At 40.7% G+C, this 17,321-nt stretch overlaps 2 long non-coding RNA genes across 2 annotated transcripts; both read right to left on the reverse strand.

The window, feature by feature from the left end:
- Window positions 1-920: 920 nt before the first annotated feature.
- LOC128430437 (uncharacterized) lies at window positions 921-1,594 on the reverse strand. Its single transcript, XR_008334023.1, has 2 exons — window positions 1,346-1,594; window positions 921-1,065 (listed from the first exon to the last, which is right to left on the reverse strand). It is a non-coding gene; the product is annotated as an uncharacterized LOC128430437 (long non-coding RNA).
- Window positions 1,595-6,416: 4,822 nt separating this feature from the next.
- LOC128430329 (uncharacterized) lies at window positions 6,417-7,211 on the reverse strand. Its single transcript, XR_008333998.1, has 2 exons — window positions 6,842-7,211; window positions 6,417-6,561 (listed from the first exon to the last, which is right to left on the reverse strand). It is a non-coding gene; the product is annotated as an uncharacterized LOC128430329 (long non-coding RNA).
- Between the last annotated feature and the right edge of the window lie 10,110 nt (window positions 7,212-17,321).

Below are 17,321 nucleotides of genomic sequence, written 5' to 3' on the forward strand. Positions count from 1 at the left end.
ACTGTGTTTTGGTTTATTGCAGAAAATAAAGTCAGTAAAAAATAAATCTTTACGGTACGATAGATAAGAAAAGATAAGATTTGGAGGAAGGGAATCATATGTACATAAATTACAATTGTGGCAGCATAGCGCTTCTGAAAGAAACTTCTGATATTAACCTTCAAGATTTTATATTTTGTATTTTCTCACTCTCTCTTTCTTTAATGTTGTTGATACAGTGATTCTGTACATAAAGCAACAAATGCAGAATATTAGGGACATTAATATTATTGATGCAAGGAAGTCTGTGTGGTGTTCAGGGCTCTCAGTTTGTTTCTAGGGATAAAACTTGTATATTTTTTATTTCTTGTGTAAACGTATCATATTCTGTAATTAAATCAGTTGTCATTGTGATATTGATAACCTCTTAAGAAACGGGTGAAAATCGCCTAAAACGCCTGTTTGAGGACACCCAAATTAAATTGAAAGCTGTTCTTGAACCATTTGGAGTACATGCATGATCTTGGTCTCTTTTTAAAGGTAACATTCTGATCTTCCCTACCCAATAGTCAGAATAACTATAAGTGCTACTTGCATTGAGTAATAGCAGTTGGCACACAGTGAGGTAGAAGGTTTTTATTTTCGCCTGAATATTTTTGGTAAACAGATGCCTGCTGCTGACTATAGCTGGGACTCATGAGCTGGAAAACCCAATGGGACCCTAGCATGAAGCCTTGACTAGCTCAAGTTCAAATTTGAACACAATACCAAAGAAAATGAATATTTTACAGATGTTTTACTAAGGGCATGTCTGGGCGTTTTCCAAAAAGGCCATTTGGAGGCTCCAAAGGACCCTTGGTACCCATGGTAACCAAATAGGCTAAAAAGGCTACTTTTACACTAAAAATCATACTTTTATATAAAGGAGACAAAACTGGTCATATGGTTAAAAATTTATTCAAATATACATCTTTCAAATTTTTGGATACATGCCAGCCATTGTAGCAGTCACGACTGCAGGAGGAGGCTTGTGGAGGACTTTGTAGTGCCCTATCAGGATGTCAGCACCCATGAACCTCGATGGACCTATGTGGGAAAAGAAAAATTAGTCGGGAGCTATTAGAAGAGCCGTACAGAGGCACCACACCCACACCTATATGCATATCTGTTCACATTCATCTCGACACACAAAGGCACACTCATCTCTCTACCATCTATATGCACATTCTAATTCTCAAACAAAGACAACTATTATCTCTCCCACATCTAAATCCAGACCTTTTACTAATCAACAGCAAATCCTAAAAAAACACACGAACACACACACACACAGTAATTTAGTTATTTATTATAATAAAATACGTACTTGTCAAGAGTAATGTCTCGTCCTTCCTGAAACATGGCGTCTGCCTCGTAGTCAAACGACGTGTCGCTGTCTTCCTCTGATACGTCATCATCAGACTTGTCGCTGTCACGCCGATAACACAGATCCCTTTGCTTGTTCGGTCATCAAGTTTCATTTCTCTAAACGTTTCTCCATAGTGTAGCTTCAAAACGCTCCATAGCAAGACTGAATTCTGCACACGGATCTCACAGCAACGCCCCCGAACTTTTACGCACCAATCTCAAAACCAGTGCTCACTTACTGTTACGCACGGAGATGAGATGCTCTGGAAGCATGTGTTCGCTGTTGTGCAGTGACTTGCTGTGTGTTGAAAGTTATCTATCAGGTCGGAGGACATGTACTTCCTGGAAAATGTAATTGGCTAAACGATAAGTCAGTCATAACAAAAATCGACTGCAGTTGGCTGAGCCTCGCCACGTCAGAAGAAGGGCGCGCACTGTCTGTAAACGAGGGCTCTCGTTGGCTTTTGCCGAATGTGGACAACCCCTGCCTTCTCCAATTGGGTCGAATGAGCTGTCCATCTAAAGGTTAGAGTGCACCCTCCATTTTGAAATCCAGAGAGCCGCTGTGTTTACTTTCTAACAGAAGTTACGACGGAAAAAAAGTCAAAGTTGGCACTTAGCTGCTGGCTACTCTGAGATTACGCATCAGCTGGCTGTGGCTATTCTTTGATGAAATAGTGTGCTATGGAGTGATTATGTTACTGGATTCAATCGTCTGGACCTTTATCAATGTACCAACACCGTTTTTGTTGGAATGTTATCGATCTGTGGATTAATATCATGCTTCTTAGGTGAGTGACGTCGACTGTCTTAATCATTTTTTTTGGTAAGTTGTCTGACTGTTACGTTGATTGTATCGGCTGTGGTGATCGGATCTTTAAATGGTTTACATCAGTGGAATCAGAAGAATCTTAGCTTTCTACAGATATGTGGCATTAGTACCTAGCTGTAAGAAACAGTTCTTTAAATACAAATGTTTGACGCTGATCGATAAAAAAACACACCTTGCGTCCCGAATACGGGACGCGATTGCAAAAGGAGTTTTAAACAGACTTTCTACTGTTACTTTGAAAGAGGCAGAAATGAAGATGTTCCATGTTGTGTCCATACTCACTGAGAAACAGTTTCCCACAGTTTCTTCTGGTCCCCACAGGTGAAGCTAACAGCTAACAAACAAGACTCCATTTTAAAAATGGCGTCTGTGTAGCTAAGTTAAATGACTGAGTGGAAATCAGCTACAAAACCCAACCTACACTTCAGTTTTAACACAATACACACTGGTAATAACTTTGGCTAGTAGCTTTAGCTCATTAGCTCAGGTTAACTTCCTGAACCTACAGCTAACTGTTAGCATCTCCGGTGTATTTCCGGTTTTCATGTTTTCCTTCCTACTTATTTAGTCCGGCCCCCTAGCACACCTGTAAGCTTGGAATACTCTTCTCTGATTGGCGAAAAACAGATTGACACTTGGTTTGACCAGTAAACGGAGGAGGAGAGATTCAAGGACAACTCAAAACAGCGGTCATCTCAGAACCTTCCCAAACAACCGATTACAAGCTCTACCTTATATATTAAAAGTTATATATGAAATAAACATTTTTACAAAAGTATAACAATATTTTATTGATTTGGTATGGAAAACACATGTTTATGGTTTTAATTTTGTTTGACTTTGTTAATTGTCTTTTCCTTTGTTATGTAATGTTTTATCCTATCTTGTTATTTCTTTTCTTTATCTGTAATTATTTTTCATTCTGTATTTAAGTTTCAAGTTGTTTATTAGTTCAGTTTTGCATTCTTATCTTCTGAAGCAACTTTTCCTGAAGTTTATTCAAGTGTTCATATTTCTGATAAGTTTTGTTTTGATGAGTTATTTGATGATATCAAAATGGACCGTGACTTTTCATGATGGACAAATGAGAATGACTCCTGATTGGTTGAGAACATGCATTCGAATGACATCATGAGCACAAGATGGTAGCGTTCGCACCAGAGCTATTTTAGCTCTGTTTCTGGAGAGTGGAAGGAAGTGGAGACGTGTTGTCAAAGAACGTATCTCTGTCATGTTGTTTGTGCTTCATTAAATAAAAACAAGGAAACAAGAAGGAGAAGCTGTTTGAATTCTTTTATTTTTTTAAGTTTATATTTGCAGAAACAGTCTGGTAGACAGACTTTAAGACCTGAGAAATTTGCCAACTTCAAAAAGACTTAATGTAGAAACATTCAAATGAATTAATTTTTTGGAAACTGCTTTGAAATAGTTCTTTACTTTAATTTGAACAAACTTCATTTAAAGCCAGAGAAAACCCACACAGACACGTGGAGAACATGCAAACGCAACACAAGAAGACTGGTCAACTGGGAATCAGTTCACGAACGTTCTTACAGTGAACACAATGCTAACCACTATACCACCGTGCCTCCCGTTAACTATAATAGACGCGTCTTCAGAGATGTTTCTAAATCTAGAGGAGGCAGTTGTGTTCTCTACCTTTGACTCCTGGATAACTTTGCTGTAACATAAGATTCAGAGCCATATGTGCTTGATTTGAAAGTGCAGTACACAGTCAACTAAGCTTTGTTTCTAAATGGACAAGTATTACACAGTAGATAAGTTAGTACCACAGGTTTATTTCACATGCTTCCATTTCACACCTCACATGATTTAGCTAATGTCTTCTATGGAAATTAAATTGGTATGATTAGATTTACATGAAGCACTGTTTAAACAGCAAAACACAGAGTTTACCAAACATGCAAATAAATACAACCACAGCGCTGCTCCCATTTGTCCGTCTCATGAGCTTAATGGTTAGAAAACATCAGGACCAGAACGCAAGAACACACACAAGAGCTACTGACGACAAAGGTATGTGTCATATTGAATATTTCTGGATTTTGTTATTCTTAAATAATAATTATTATAGTATTATCATTCGTTTTTTCCGATACACCCTTTTAGGTTTTCCCTCATCGCAGCCAGTGCTACCTGCAGCACTTTCACAATAAAAGACTGAAAAACCTCTTACGGTATTTTAATGTGGAACAGGGGAAGTTTCTGATCAGAGACACAGAGCAATAAGTAAATATGCTGTGAATATGTTGTGAATGTTTCTAAATTACGCAGCCTTATTTCTTTTAAATAAATTAACAGATCATATTATTTTTCTTCCTCTTCAGACGAGTCATGTCAGTCAACGTCTCCTACTCCAATCAAAGCTACAACTGCCTTGTCGGCCCCTTCCAGGTTGCCATGGTCATCTTCACCATCACCAAAATCCTCCTCATCCTCCCACTCTGCATCCTCGTCCTCTTTGTGGGCCACCAACGTTGGCGGCAGCGAGGTCCTGGTGCAACATTGAGCCACTTTGATATCTTAACCTACCACCTGGTCGCTATCGAGATATTAAATGTCATAGTGGCCATTCTCAACGTTTGGATCACTTATGCTGATCTTCCATCAGTGTGGATTGCCTTTAAAATAGCTTTTTCTGTTTCTTTCCCTGGACAATTGCTTTATCAATGTTTGACCAGCATCGATCGCTACCTGGCTGTCGTCCATCCCATCATCTACCTGCGCCTGCGAAATCGGAATGCAGTTAAAATCATTTACATCAGCAGTGGGTTTGCTTTGCTGCTGTGCGCTGCAGTGTTTGTTGTGTTTTATGAGTGTGCGGAGGAATTAATCAACATCCCAGTGTTCAGCGTCTTAGTCCTCTCCTTGATAGTCGTCTCTTTCTGCAGCCTCTCTGTCCTCCATGCTCTAAAACGTCCAGGGCCAGGGGAGGGGGGCGGGGCTGACCAATTCAAGCAGAGGGCCTTTAAAACCACCATGGCCATACTGATGGTGCTCTTATTGTGGTTTGTGGGGATTCTGGTTGGCTATGCAGTGGGCATTTCTGAAGCGGTGGTCGACCACTGTTTACCATCATCAATTGGTGCCTTCTTCTCCCTCCCTGGTAGTCTGGTGATTCCCCTGCTGTTCCTACACAGAGTGAGAAAACTACCATGTTGTCTGTACAACTCTGAGTAAAGAGAGAATATTTGTAGGCCAGCCAGGAAGTTAGCATCACCATGGATCCTTCTACAAGAAGCCAATGGGACTCTTCCACTGTGTTTTGGTTTATTGCAGAAAATAAAGTCAGTAAAAAATAAATCTTTACGGTACGATAGATAAGAAAAGATAAGATTTGGAGGAAGGGAATCATATGTACATAAATTACAATTGTGGCAGCATAGCGCTTCCGAAAGAAACTTCTGATATTAACCTTCAAGATTTTATATTTTGTATTTTCTCACTCTCTCTTTCTTTAATGTTGTTGATACAGTGATTCTGTACATAAAGCAACAAATGCAGAATATTAGGGACATTAATATTATTGATGCAAGGAAGTCTGTGTGGTGTTCAGGGCTCTCAGTTTGTTTCTAGGGATAAAACTTGTATATTTTTTATTTCTTGTGTAAACGTATCATATTCTGTAATTAAATCAGTTGTCATTGTGATATTGATAACCTCTTAAGAAACGGGTGAAAATCACCTAAAACGCCTGTTTGAGGACACCCAAATTAAATTGAAAGCTGTTCTTGAACCATTTGGAGTACATGCATGATCTTGGTCTCTTTTTAAAGGTAACATTCTGATCTTCCCTACCCAATAGTCAGAATAACTATAAGTGCTACTTGCATTGAGTAATAGCAGTTGGCACACAGTGAGGTAGAAGGTTTTTATTTTCGCCTGAATATTTTTGGTAAACAGATGCCTGCTGCTGACTATAGCTGGGACTCATGAGCTGGAAAACCCAATGGGACCCTAGCATGAAGCCTTGACTAGCTCAAGTTCAAATTTGAACACAATACCAAAGAAAATGAATATTTTACAGATGTTTTACTAAGGGCATGTCTGGGCGTTTTCCAAAAAGGCCATTTGGAGGCTCCAAAGGACCCTTGGTACCCATGGTAACCAAATAGGCTAAAAAGGCTACTTTTACACTAAAAATCATACTTTTATATAAAGGAGACAAAACTGGTCATATGGTTAAAAATTTATTCAAATATACATCTTTCAAATTTTTGGATACATGCCAGCCATTGTAGCAGTCACGACTGCAGGAGGAGGCTTGTGGAGGACTTTGTAGTGCCCTATCAGGATGTCAGCACCCATGAACCTCGATGGACCTATGTGGGAAAAGAAAAATTAATCGGGAGCTATTAGAAGAGCCGTACAGAGGCACCACACCCACACCTATATGCATATCTGTTCACATTCATCTCGACACACAAAGGCACACTCATCTCTCTACCATCTATATGCACATTCTAATTCTCAAACAAAGACAACTATTATCTCTCCCACATCTAAATCCAGACCTTTTACTAATCAACAGCAAATCCTAAAAAAACACACGAACACACACACACACAGTAATTTAGTTATTTATTATAATAAAATACGTACTTGTCAAGAGTAATGTCTCGTCCTTCCTGAAACATGGCGTCTGCCTCGTAGTCAAACGACGTGTCGCTGTCTTCCTCTGATACGTCATCATCAGACTTGTCGCTGTCACGCCGATAACACAGATCCCTTTGCTTGTTCGGTCATCAAGTTTCATTTCTCTAAACGTTTCTCCATAGTGTAGCTTCAAAACGCTCCATAGCAAGACTGAATTCTGCACACGGATCTCACAGCAACGCCCCCGAACTTTTACGCACCGATCTCAAAACCAGTGCTCACTTACTGTTACGCACGGAGATGAGATGCTCTGGAAGCACGTGTTCGCTGTTGTGCAGTGACTTGCTGTGTGTTGATAGTTATCTATCAGGTCGGAGGACATGTACTTCCTGGAAAATGTAATTGGCTAAACGATAAGTCAGTCATAACAAAAATCGACTGCAGTTGGCTGAGCCTCGCCACGTCAGAAGAAGGGCGCGCACTGTCTGTAAACGAGGGCTCTCGTTGGCTTTTGCCGAATGTGGACAACCCCTGCCTTCTCCAATTGGGTCGAATGAGCTGTCCATCTAAAGGTTAGAGTGCACCCTCCATTTTGAAATCCAGAGAGCCGCTGTGTTTACTTTCTAACAGAAGTTACGACGGAAAAAAAGTCAAAGTTGGCACTTAGCTGCTGGCTACTCTGAGATTACGCATCAGCTGGCTGTGGCTATTCTTTGATGAAATAGTGTGCTATGGAGTGATTATGTTACTGAATCTTAGCTTTTAATAGTGTGCTATGGAGTGATTATGTTACTGGATTCGATCGTCTGGACCTTTATCAATGTACCAACACCGTTTTTGTTGGAATGTTATCGATCTGTGGATTAATATCATGCTTCTTAGGTGAGTGATGTCGACTGTCTTAATCATTTTTTTTGGTAAGTTGTCTGACTGTTACGTTGATTGTATCGGCTGTGGTGATCGGATCTTTAAATGGTTTACATCAGTGGAATCAGAAGAATCTTAGCTTTCTACAGATATGTGGCATTAGTACCTAGCTGTAAGAAACAGTTCTTTAAATACAAATGTTTGACGCTGATCGATAAAAAAACACACCTTGCGTCACGGGACGCGATTGCAAAAGGAGTTTTAAACAGACTTTCTACTGTTACTTTGAAAGAGGCAGAAATGAAGATGTTCCATGTTGTGTCCATACTCACTGAGAAACAGTTTCCCACAGTTTCTTCTGGTCCCCACAGGTGAAGCTAACAGCTAACAAATAAGACTCCATTTTAAAAATGGCGTCTGTGTAGCTAAGTTAAGTGACTGAGTGGAAATCAGCTACAAAACCCAACCTACACTTCAGTTTTAACACAATACACACTGGTAATAACTTTGGCTAGTAGCTTTAGCTCATTAGCTCAGGTTAACTTCCTGAACCTACAGCTAACTGTTAGCATCTCCGGTGTATTTCCGGTTTTCATGTTTTCCTTCCTACTTATTTAGTCCGGCCCCCTAGCACACCTGTAAGCTTGGAATACTCTTCTCTGATTGGCGAAAAACAGATTGACACTTGGTTTGACCAGTAAACGGAGGAGGAGAGATTCAAGGACAACTCAAAACAGCGGTCATCTCAGAACCTTCCCAAACAACCGATTACAAGCTCTACCTTATATATTAAAAGTTGTATATGAAATAAACATTTTTACAAAAGTATAACAATATTTTATTGATTTGGTATGGAAAACACATGTTTATGGTTTTAATTTTGTTTGACTTTGTTAATTGTCTTTTCCTTTGTTATGTAATGTTTTATCCTATCTTGTTATTTCTTTTCTTTATCTGTAATTATTTTTCATTCTGTATTTAAGTTTCAAGTTGTTTATTAGTTCAGTTTTGCATTCTTATCTTCTGAAGCAACTTTTCCTGAAGTTTATTCAAGTGTTCATATTTCTGATAAGTTTTGTTTTGATGAGTTATTTGATGATATCAAAATGGACCGTGACTTTTCATGATGGACAAATGAGACTGACTCCTGATTGGTTGAGAACATGCATTCGAATGACATCATGAGCACAAGATGGTAGCGTTCGCACCAGAGCTATTTTAGCTCTGTTTCTGGAGAGTGGAAGGAAGTGGAGACGTGTTGTCAAAGAACGTAACTCTGTCATGTTGCTTGTGCTTCATTAAATAAAAACAAGGAAACAAGAAGGAGAAGCTGTTTGAATTCTTTTATTTTTTTAAGTTTATATTTGCAGAAACATTTCCTTGTTGAACCGACTTTGAGACCTGAGAAATTTGCCAACTTCAAAAAGACTTAATGTAGAAACATTCAAATGAATACATTTTTTGGAAACTGCTTTGAAATAGTTCTTTACTTTAATTTGAACAAACTTCATTTAAAGCCAGAGAAAACCCACACAGAGACGTGGAGAACATGCAAACGCAACACAAGAAGACTGGTGAACTGGGAATCAGTTCATGAACGTTCTTACAGTGAACACAATGCTAACCACTATACCACCGTGCCTCCCGTTAACTATAATAGACGCGTCTTCAGAGATATTTCTAAATCTAGAGGAGGCAGTTGTGTTCTCTACCTTTGACTCCTGGATAACTTTGCTGTACCTTAAGATTCAGAGCCATATGTGCTTGATTTGAAAGTGCAGTACACAGTCAACTAAGCTTTGTCTCTAAATTGACAAATATTAAACAGTAGATAAGTTAGTACCACAGGTTTATTACACATGCTTCCATTTCACACCTCACATGATTTAGCTAATGTCTTCTATGGAAAGTAAATTTGTTTAGTTATGTTTACATGAAGCACTGTTTAAACAGCAAAACATATAGTTTACGCAACATGCAAACAAAAACAACCACAGCCCTGCTCCCATTTGTCCGTCTCATGAGCTTAATGGTTAGAAAACATCAGGACTTGAACGCAAGAACACACACAAGACCTACTGACGACAAAGGTATGTGTCATATTGAATATTTCTGGATTCTGCTTTTCTTAAATAATAATTATTTTAGTATTATAATTCCTTTTTCCGATACACCCTTTTAGGTTTTCCCTTATCGCAGCCAGTGCTACCTGCAGCACTTTCACAATAACAGACTGAAAAACATCTTAAGGTATTTTAATGTGGAACAGGGGAAGTTTCTGATCAGAGACACAGAGCAATAAGTAAATATGCTGTGAATATGTTGTGAATGATGCTAAATTTCACAGTTGTAAACTCAGGTATTAGTAAAAATATCTTTCCCATTTTTCAGAGAGAGGTTCTTTTAAATAAATTAACAGATCATATTATTTTTCTTCCTCTTCAGACGAGTCATGTCAGTCAACGTCTCCTACTCCAATCAAAGCTACAACTGCCTTGTCGGCCCCTTCCAGGTTGCCATGGTCATCTTCACCATCACCAAAATCCTCCTCATCCTCCCACTCTGCATCCTCGTCCTCTTTGTGGGCCACCAACGCTGGCGGCAGCGAGGTCCTGGTGCAACATTGAGCCACTTTGATATCTTATCCTACCACCTGGTCGCTATCGAGATATTAAATGTCATAGTGGCCATTCTCAACGTTTGGATCACTTATGCTGATCTTCCATCAGTGTGGATTGCCTTTAAAATAGCTTTTTCTGTTACTTTCCCTGGACAATTGCTTTACCAATGTTTGACCAGCATCGATCGCTACCTGGCTGTCGTCCATCCCATCATCTACCTGCGCCTGCGAAATCGAAATGCAGTTAAAATCATTTACATTAGCAGTGGGTTTGCTTTGCTGCTGTGCGCTGCAGTGTTTGTTGTGTTTTATGAGTGTGCGGAGGAATTAATCAACATCCCATTGTTCAGCGTCTTAGTCCTCTCCTTGATAGTCGTCTCTTTCTGCAGCCTCTCTGTTCTCCATGCTCTAAAACGTCCAGGGCCGGGGGAGGGGGGCGGGGCTGACCAATTCAAGCAGAGGGCCTTTAACACCACCATGGCTATACTGGCGGTGCTCTTATTGTGGTTTGTGGGGATTCTGGTTGGCTTTGCCCTGAGCTTTTTTGAAGCAGTGGTCGACCAGTGTTTACCATCATCCATTGGTGCCTTCTTCTCCCTCCCTGGTAGTCTGGTGATTCCCCTGCTGTTCCTACACAGAGTGAGAAAACTACCATGTTGTCTGTACAACTCTGAGTAAAGAGAGAATATTTGTAGGCCAGCCAGGAAGTTAGCATCACCATGGATTCCTCTACAAGAAGCCAATGGGACTCTTCCGCTGTGTTTTGGATTATTGCAGAAAATAAAGTCAGTAAAGAATAAATCTTTACGGCACGATAGATTAGAAAAGATCAGATTTGGAGGAAGGGAACCATATGTACATAAATTACAATTGTGGCAGCTTTACACTTCCGAGAGAAACTTCTGTTATAAAACTTGAAGATTTTCTATTTTGTATTTTCTCACTCTCTCTTTCTCTGATGTTGTTGATACAGTGATTCTGTACATAAAGCAACAAATGCAGAATATTAGGAACATTAATATAATTGATGCAAGGAAGTCTGTGTGGTGTTCAGGGCTCTCAGGTTGTTTCTAGGGATAAAACTTGTATATTATTTATTTTATGTGTAAACGTAACATATTCTGTAATTAGATCGGTTGTCATTGTGATATTGTTAAACAGTAGCCTGGATGCCAGACGAATTTAGCCCCGCCCACAACATTTTTGGTCGGGCAGTTCGGTCTGGAGTCGCTCCGTTGAGGAAAAATTATGCCCGACCGGGCCAATCAGATTGTCAGGGCGGGCTTTATACGATGATTGACAGATGATCAACGGTAACGTTGATCATCTTAAGGAGAGGCGGTGGTCTAGTGGCAGAAACTTGGACTATGGGCAGAGAAGGTCTCTGGTTCGTCTCTGGTTCGACTCCACGGAGAGACAACAAAAGACGAACCTGGATTGATCTGTCCAAAAATCCAAGAGTCTCCCTACCCTGTCTAGTGCCCCTGAGCAAGGCACCTTACTCCCCCAACATCTGCTCCCCGAGCGCCTGTACGCGGCTGCTCACTGCTCTGTGTGTACTGCACAAGATGGGTCAAAAGCAGAGATTAAATTTCCCTACCTGCATGAGTGTGCCTTTGCATGACTGTGCATGTGTTTGGGATGAATAAATGCATCTTAATCAACCACGTCATCAAAGTGCCCTTGGGTTGAATTCGTTTTCAACAAACATGCCTGCCGCTGGCAAGCTGAGATGTGTAGATGCTGCCATTGAGTCTGTTTTAGAAGACATCGACAGCGCATTCATTTTGAAAGAGGAACACAGAACGTGGAGGCGACGCCAAAGCACCGCGCTAATCCCTATCGCCCCGGAGCTGGGCTGTTCACACCGGACACTGAAGCGACGCTGAACCGCCGGGCAGCGCTAATAATATCACCCGTTGATCCAGTAGATCGCTGCACGGCTTTGTGCCAGTCACACCGGAGGCTGAAGCACCGCGCTGCGCCAAGGCTGCCTCGCGGTGCTTCAGCCTCCGGTGTGACCGGCACAAAGTTTTAACATGGGAGTGGATGGGAGCCAGCTGTTATTTAAGGCTTGGCGCTGCGCTGAAGCGTCCGGTGTGAACCCAGTAAATAACTCACAATGCGTTGCTTAGCATACGTCACATACTACGTTGCTCTGATTGGTTGTAGGTCTATCCAATTGAGCGAAGAGGAATTTTACTTCCTGGTCAGTTGAAACACGCCCTATAATCACAGCCCATTGGAGCGGTCTCAGACTCACATTCTGACTAGAATTGTGAGTCTGACAACGTCAGGCTAGTTAAACATACTTTCTACTGTTACTTTGAAAGAGGCAGAAATGAAGATGTTCCATGTTGTGTCCATACTCACTGAGAAACACTTTCCCACAGTTTCTTCTGGTCCCCACAGGTGAAGCTACCAAACAAGACTCCATTTTAAAAATGGCGTCTGTGTTGCTAAGTTAAGTGACTGAGTGGAAATCAGCAACAAAACCCAACCTACACTTCAGTTTTAACACAATACACACTAGTAATAACTTTGGCTAGTAGCTTTAGCTCATTAGCTCAGGTTAACTTACTGAACCTACAGCTAACTGTTAGCATCTCGGGTGTATTTCCGGTTTTCATGTTTTCCTTCCTTCTTATTTAGTCCCGCCCCCTCGCACACCTGCTAGCTCAGAATACTCTTCTCTGATTGGCGAAAAACAGATTGACAGTTGGGTTGACCAGTAAACGGAGGAGGAGAGATTCAAGGACAACTCAAAACAGCGGTCATCTCAGAACCTTCCCAAACAACTTATTACAAGCTCTACCTTATATATTAAAATGTATATATTAAATTTTAAAAAATTCAAAATTCTAACAATATTTCATTGATCTGGTATCAAAAATACAATTTTATGGTTTAAATTTTGTTTCCCTTTGTTAAATATCTTTTTCTTTTTTATGTAATGTTTTTTCTTATTTTGTTTCTTTTATTTTATCTGTAACAATTTTTCATTCTGTGTTTAAGTTTCAAGTTGTTTATTACATCAGTTTTTCATTCTTATCTTCTGAAGCAACTTTTCCAGAAGTTTATTCAAATGTTCATGTTTCTGATTAGTTTGGTTGTGATGAGTTATTTGATGATATCAAAAGGGACCGTGACTTTTCATGATGGACAAATGAGACTGACTCCTGATTGGTGGAGAACATGCATTCGAATGACATCATGAGCACAAGATGGTAGCGTTCGCATCAGAGCTATTTTAGCTCTGTTTCTGGAGAGTGGAAGTTGGTGGAGACGTGTTGTCAAAGAACGTATCTCTGTCATGTTGTTTGTGCTTCATTAAATAAAAACAAGGAAACAAGGAAAAGCTGTTTGAATTCTTTTATCTTTTTAAGTTTATATTTGCAGAAACATTTCCTTGTTGAACCGACTTTGAGACCTGAGAAATTTGCCAACTTCAAAAAGACTTAATGTAGAAACATTCAAATTAATTAAGTTTTTGGAAACTGCTTTGAAACAGTTCTTTACTTTTATTTGAACAAACTTCATTTAAAGCCAGAGAAAACCCACACAGAGATGTGGAGAACATGCAAACGCAACACAAGAAGACTGGTGAACTGGGAATCAGTTCACGAACGTTCTTACAGTGAACACAATGCTAACCACTATACCACCGTGCCTCCCGTTAACTATAATAGACGCGTCTTCAGAGATGTTTCTAAATCTAGAGGAGGCAGTTGTGTTCTCTACCTTTGACTCCTGGATAACTTTGCTGTAACATAAGATTCAGAGCCATATGTGCTTGATTTGAAAGTGCAGTACACAGTCAACTAAGCTTTACCTTTGTCTCTAAATGGACAAGTATTACACAGTAGATAAGTTAGTACCACAGGTTTATTTCACATGGTTCCATTTCACACCTCACATGATTTAGCTAATGTTTTCTATGGAAAGTAAATTTGTTTAGTTATGTTTACATGAGGCACTGTTTAAACAGCAAAACATATAGTTTACGCAACATGCAAACAAAACCAACCACAGCCCTGCTCCCATTTGTCCGTCTCATGAGCTTAATGGTTAGAAAACATCAGGACCAGAACGCAAGAACACACACAAGACCTACTGAAGACAAAGGTATGTGTCATATTGAATATTTCTGGATTCTGCTTTTCTTAAATAATAATTATTTTAGTATTATAATTCCTTTTTCCGATACACCCTTTTAGGTTTTCCCTTATCGCAGCCAGTGCTACCTGCAGCACTTTCACAATAACAGACTGAAAAACATCTTAAGGTATTTTAATGTGGAACAGGGGAAGTTTCTGATCAGAGACACAGAGCAATAAGTAAATATGCTGTGAATATGTTGTGAATGATGCTAAATTTCACAGTTGTAAACTCAGGTATTAGTAAAAATATCTTTCCCATTTTTCAGAGAGAGGTTCTTTTAAATAAATTAACAGATCATATTATTTTTCTTCCTCTTCAGACGAGTCATGTCAGTCAACGTCTCCTACTCCAATCAAAGCTACAACTGCCTTGTCGGCCCCTTCCAGGTTGCCATGGTCATCTTCACCATCACCAAAATCCTCCTCATCCTCCCACTCTGCATCCTCGTCCTCTTTGTGGGCCACCAACGCTGGCGGCAGCGAGGTCCTGGTGCAACATTGAGCCACTTTGATATCTTAACCTACCACCTGGTCGCTATCGAGATATTAAATGTCATAGTGGCCATTCTCAACGTTTGGATCACTTATGCTGATCTTCCATCAGTGTGGATTGCCTTTAAAATAGCTTTTTCTGTTACTTTCCCTGGACAATTGCTTTACCAATGTTTGACCAGCATCGATCGCTACCTGGCTGTCGTCCATCCCATCATCTACCTGCGCCTGCGAAATCGAAATGCAGTTAAAATCATTTACATTAGCAGTGGGTTTGCTTTGCTGCTGTGCGCTGCAGTGTTTGTTGTGTTTTATGAGTGTGCGGAGGAATTAATCAACATCCCATTGTTCAGCGTCTTAGTCCTCTCCTTGATAGTCGTCTCTTTCTGCAGCCTCTCTGTTCTCCATGCTCTAAAACGTCCAGGGCCGGGGGAGGGGGGCGGGGCTGACCAATTCAAGCAGAGGGCCTTTAACACCACCATGGCTATACTGGCGGTGCTCTTATTGTGGTTTGTGGGGATTCTGGTTGGCTTTGCCCTGAGCTTTTTTGAAGCAGTGGTCGACCAGTGTTTACCATCATCCATTGGTGCCTTCTTCTCCCTCCCTGGTAGTCTGGTGATTCCCCTGCTGTTCCTACACAGAGTGAGAAAACTACCATGTTGTCTGTACAACTCTGAGTAAAGAGAGAATATTTGTAGGCCAGCCAGGAAGTTAGCATCACCATGGATTCCTCTACAAGAAGCCAATGGGACTCTTCCACTGTGTTTTGGATTATTGCAGAAAATAAAGTCAGTAAAGAATAAATCTTTACGGCACGATAGATTAGAAAAGATCAGATTTGGAGGAAGGGAACCATATGTACATAAATTACAATTGTGGCAGCTTTACACTTCCGAGAGAAACTTCTGTTATAAAACTTGAAGATTTTCTATTTTGTATTTTCTCACTCTCTCTTTCTCTGATGTTGTTGATACAGTGATTCTGTACATAAAGCAACAAATGCAGAATATTAGGAACATTAATATAATTGATGCAAGGAAGTCTGTGTGGTGTTCAGGGCTCTCAGGTTGTTTCTAGGGATAAAACTTGTATATTATTTATTTTATGTGTAAACGTAACATATTCTGTAATTAGATCGGTTGTCATTGTGATATTGTTAAACAGTAGCCTGGATGCCAGACGAATTTAGCCCCGCCCACAACATTTTTGGTCGGGCAGTTCGGTCTGGAGTCGCTCCGTTGAGGAAAAATTATGCCCGACCGGGCCAATCAGATTGTCAGGGCGGGCTTTATACGATGATTGACAGATGATCAACGGTAACGTAATCAACCACGTCATCAAAGTGCCCTTGGGTTGAATTCGTTTTCAACAAACATGCCTGCCGCTGGCAAGCTGAGATGTGTAGATGCTGCCATTGAGTCTGTTTTAGAAGACATCGACAGCGCATTCATTTTGAAAGAGGAACACAGAACGTGGAGGCGACGCCAAAGCACCGCGCTAATCCCTATCGCCCCGGCGCTTGGCTGTTCACACCGGACACTGAAGCGACGCTGAACCGCCGGGCAGCGCTAATAATATCACCCGTTGATCCAGTAGATCGCTGCACGGCTTTGTGCCAGTCACACCGGAGGCTGAAGCACCGCGCTGCGCCAAGGCTGCCTCGCGGTGCTTCAGCCTCCGGTGTGAACGGCACAAAGTTTTAACATGGGAGTGGATGGGAGCCAGCTGTTATTTAAGGCTTGGCGCTGCGCTGAAGCGTCCGGTGTGAACCCAGTAAATAACTCACAATGCGTTGCTTAGCATACGTCACATACTACGTTGCTCTGATTGGTTGTAGGTCTATCCAATTGAGCGAAGAGGAATTTTACTTCCTGGTCAGTTGAAACACGCCCCATAATCACAGCCCATTGGAGCGGTCTCAGACTCACATTCTGACAACATCAGGCTAGTTAAACATACTTTCTACTGTTACTTTGAAAGAGGCAGAAATGAAGATGTTCCATGTTGTGTCCATACTCACTGAGAAACACTTTCCCACAGTTTCTTCTGGTCCCCACAGGTGAAGCTACCAAACAAGACTCCATTTTAAAAATGGCGTCTGTGTTGCTAAGTTAAGTGACTGAGTGGAAATCAGCAACAAAACCCAACCTACACTTCAGTTTTAACACAATACACACTAGTAATAACTTTGGCTAGTAGCTTTAGCTCATTAGCTCAGGTTAACTTACTGAACCTACAGCTAACTGTTAGCATCTCGGGTGTATTTCCGGTTTTCATGTTTTCCTTCCTTCTTATTTAGTCCCGCCCCCTCGCACACCTGCTAGCTCAGAATACTCTTCTCTGATTG

Source organism: Pleuronectes platessa, chromosome 23 (assembly GCF_947347685.1).
Source record: "Pleuronectes platessa chromosome 23, fPlePla1.1, whole genome shotgun sequence".
Classification (NCBI taxonomy): Eukaryota; Metazoa; Chordata; class Actinopteri; order Pleuronectiformes; family Pleuronectidae; genus Pleuronectes; species Pleuronectes platessa.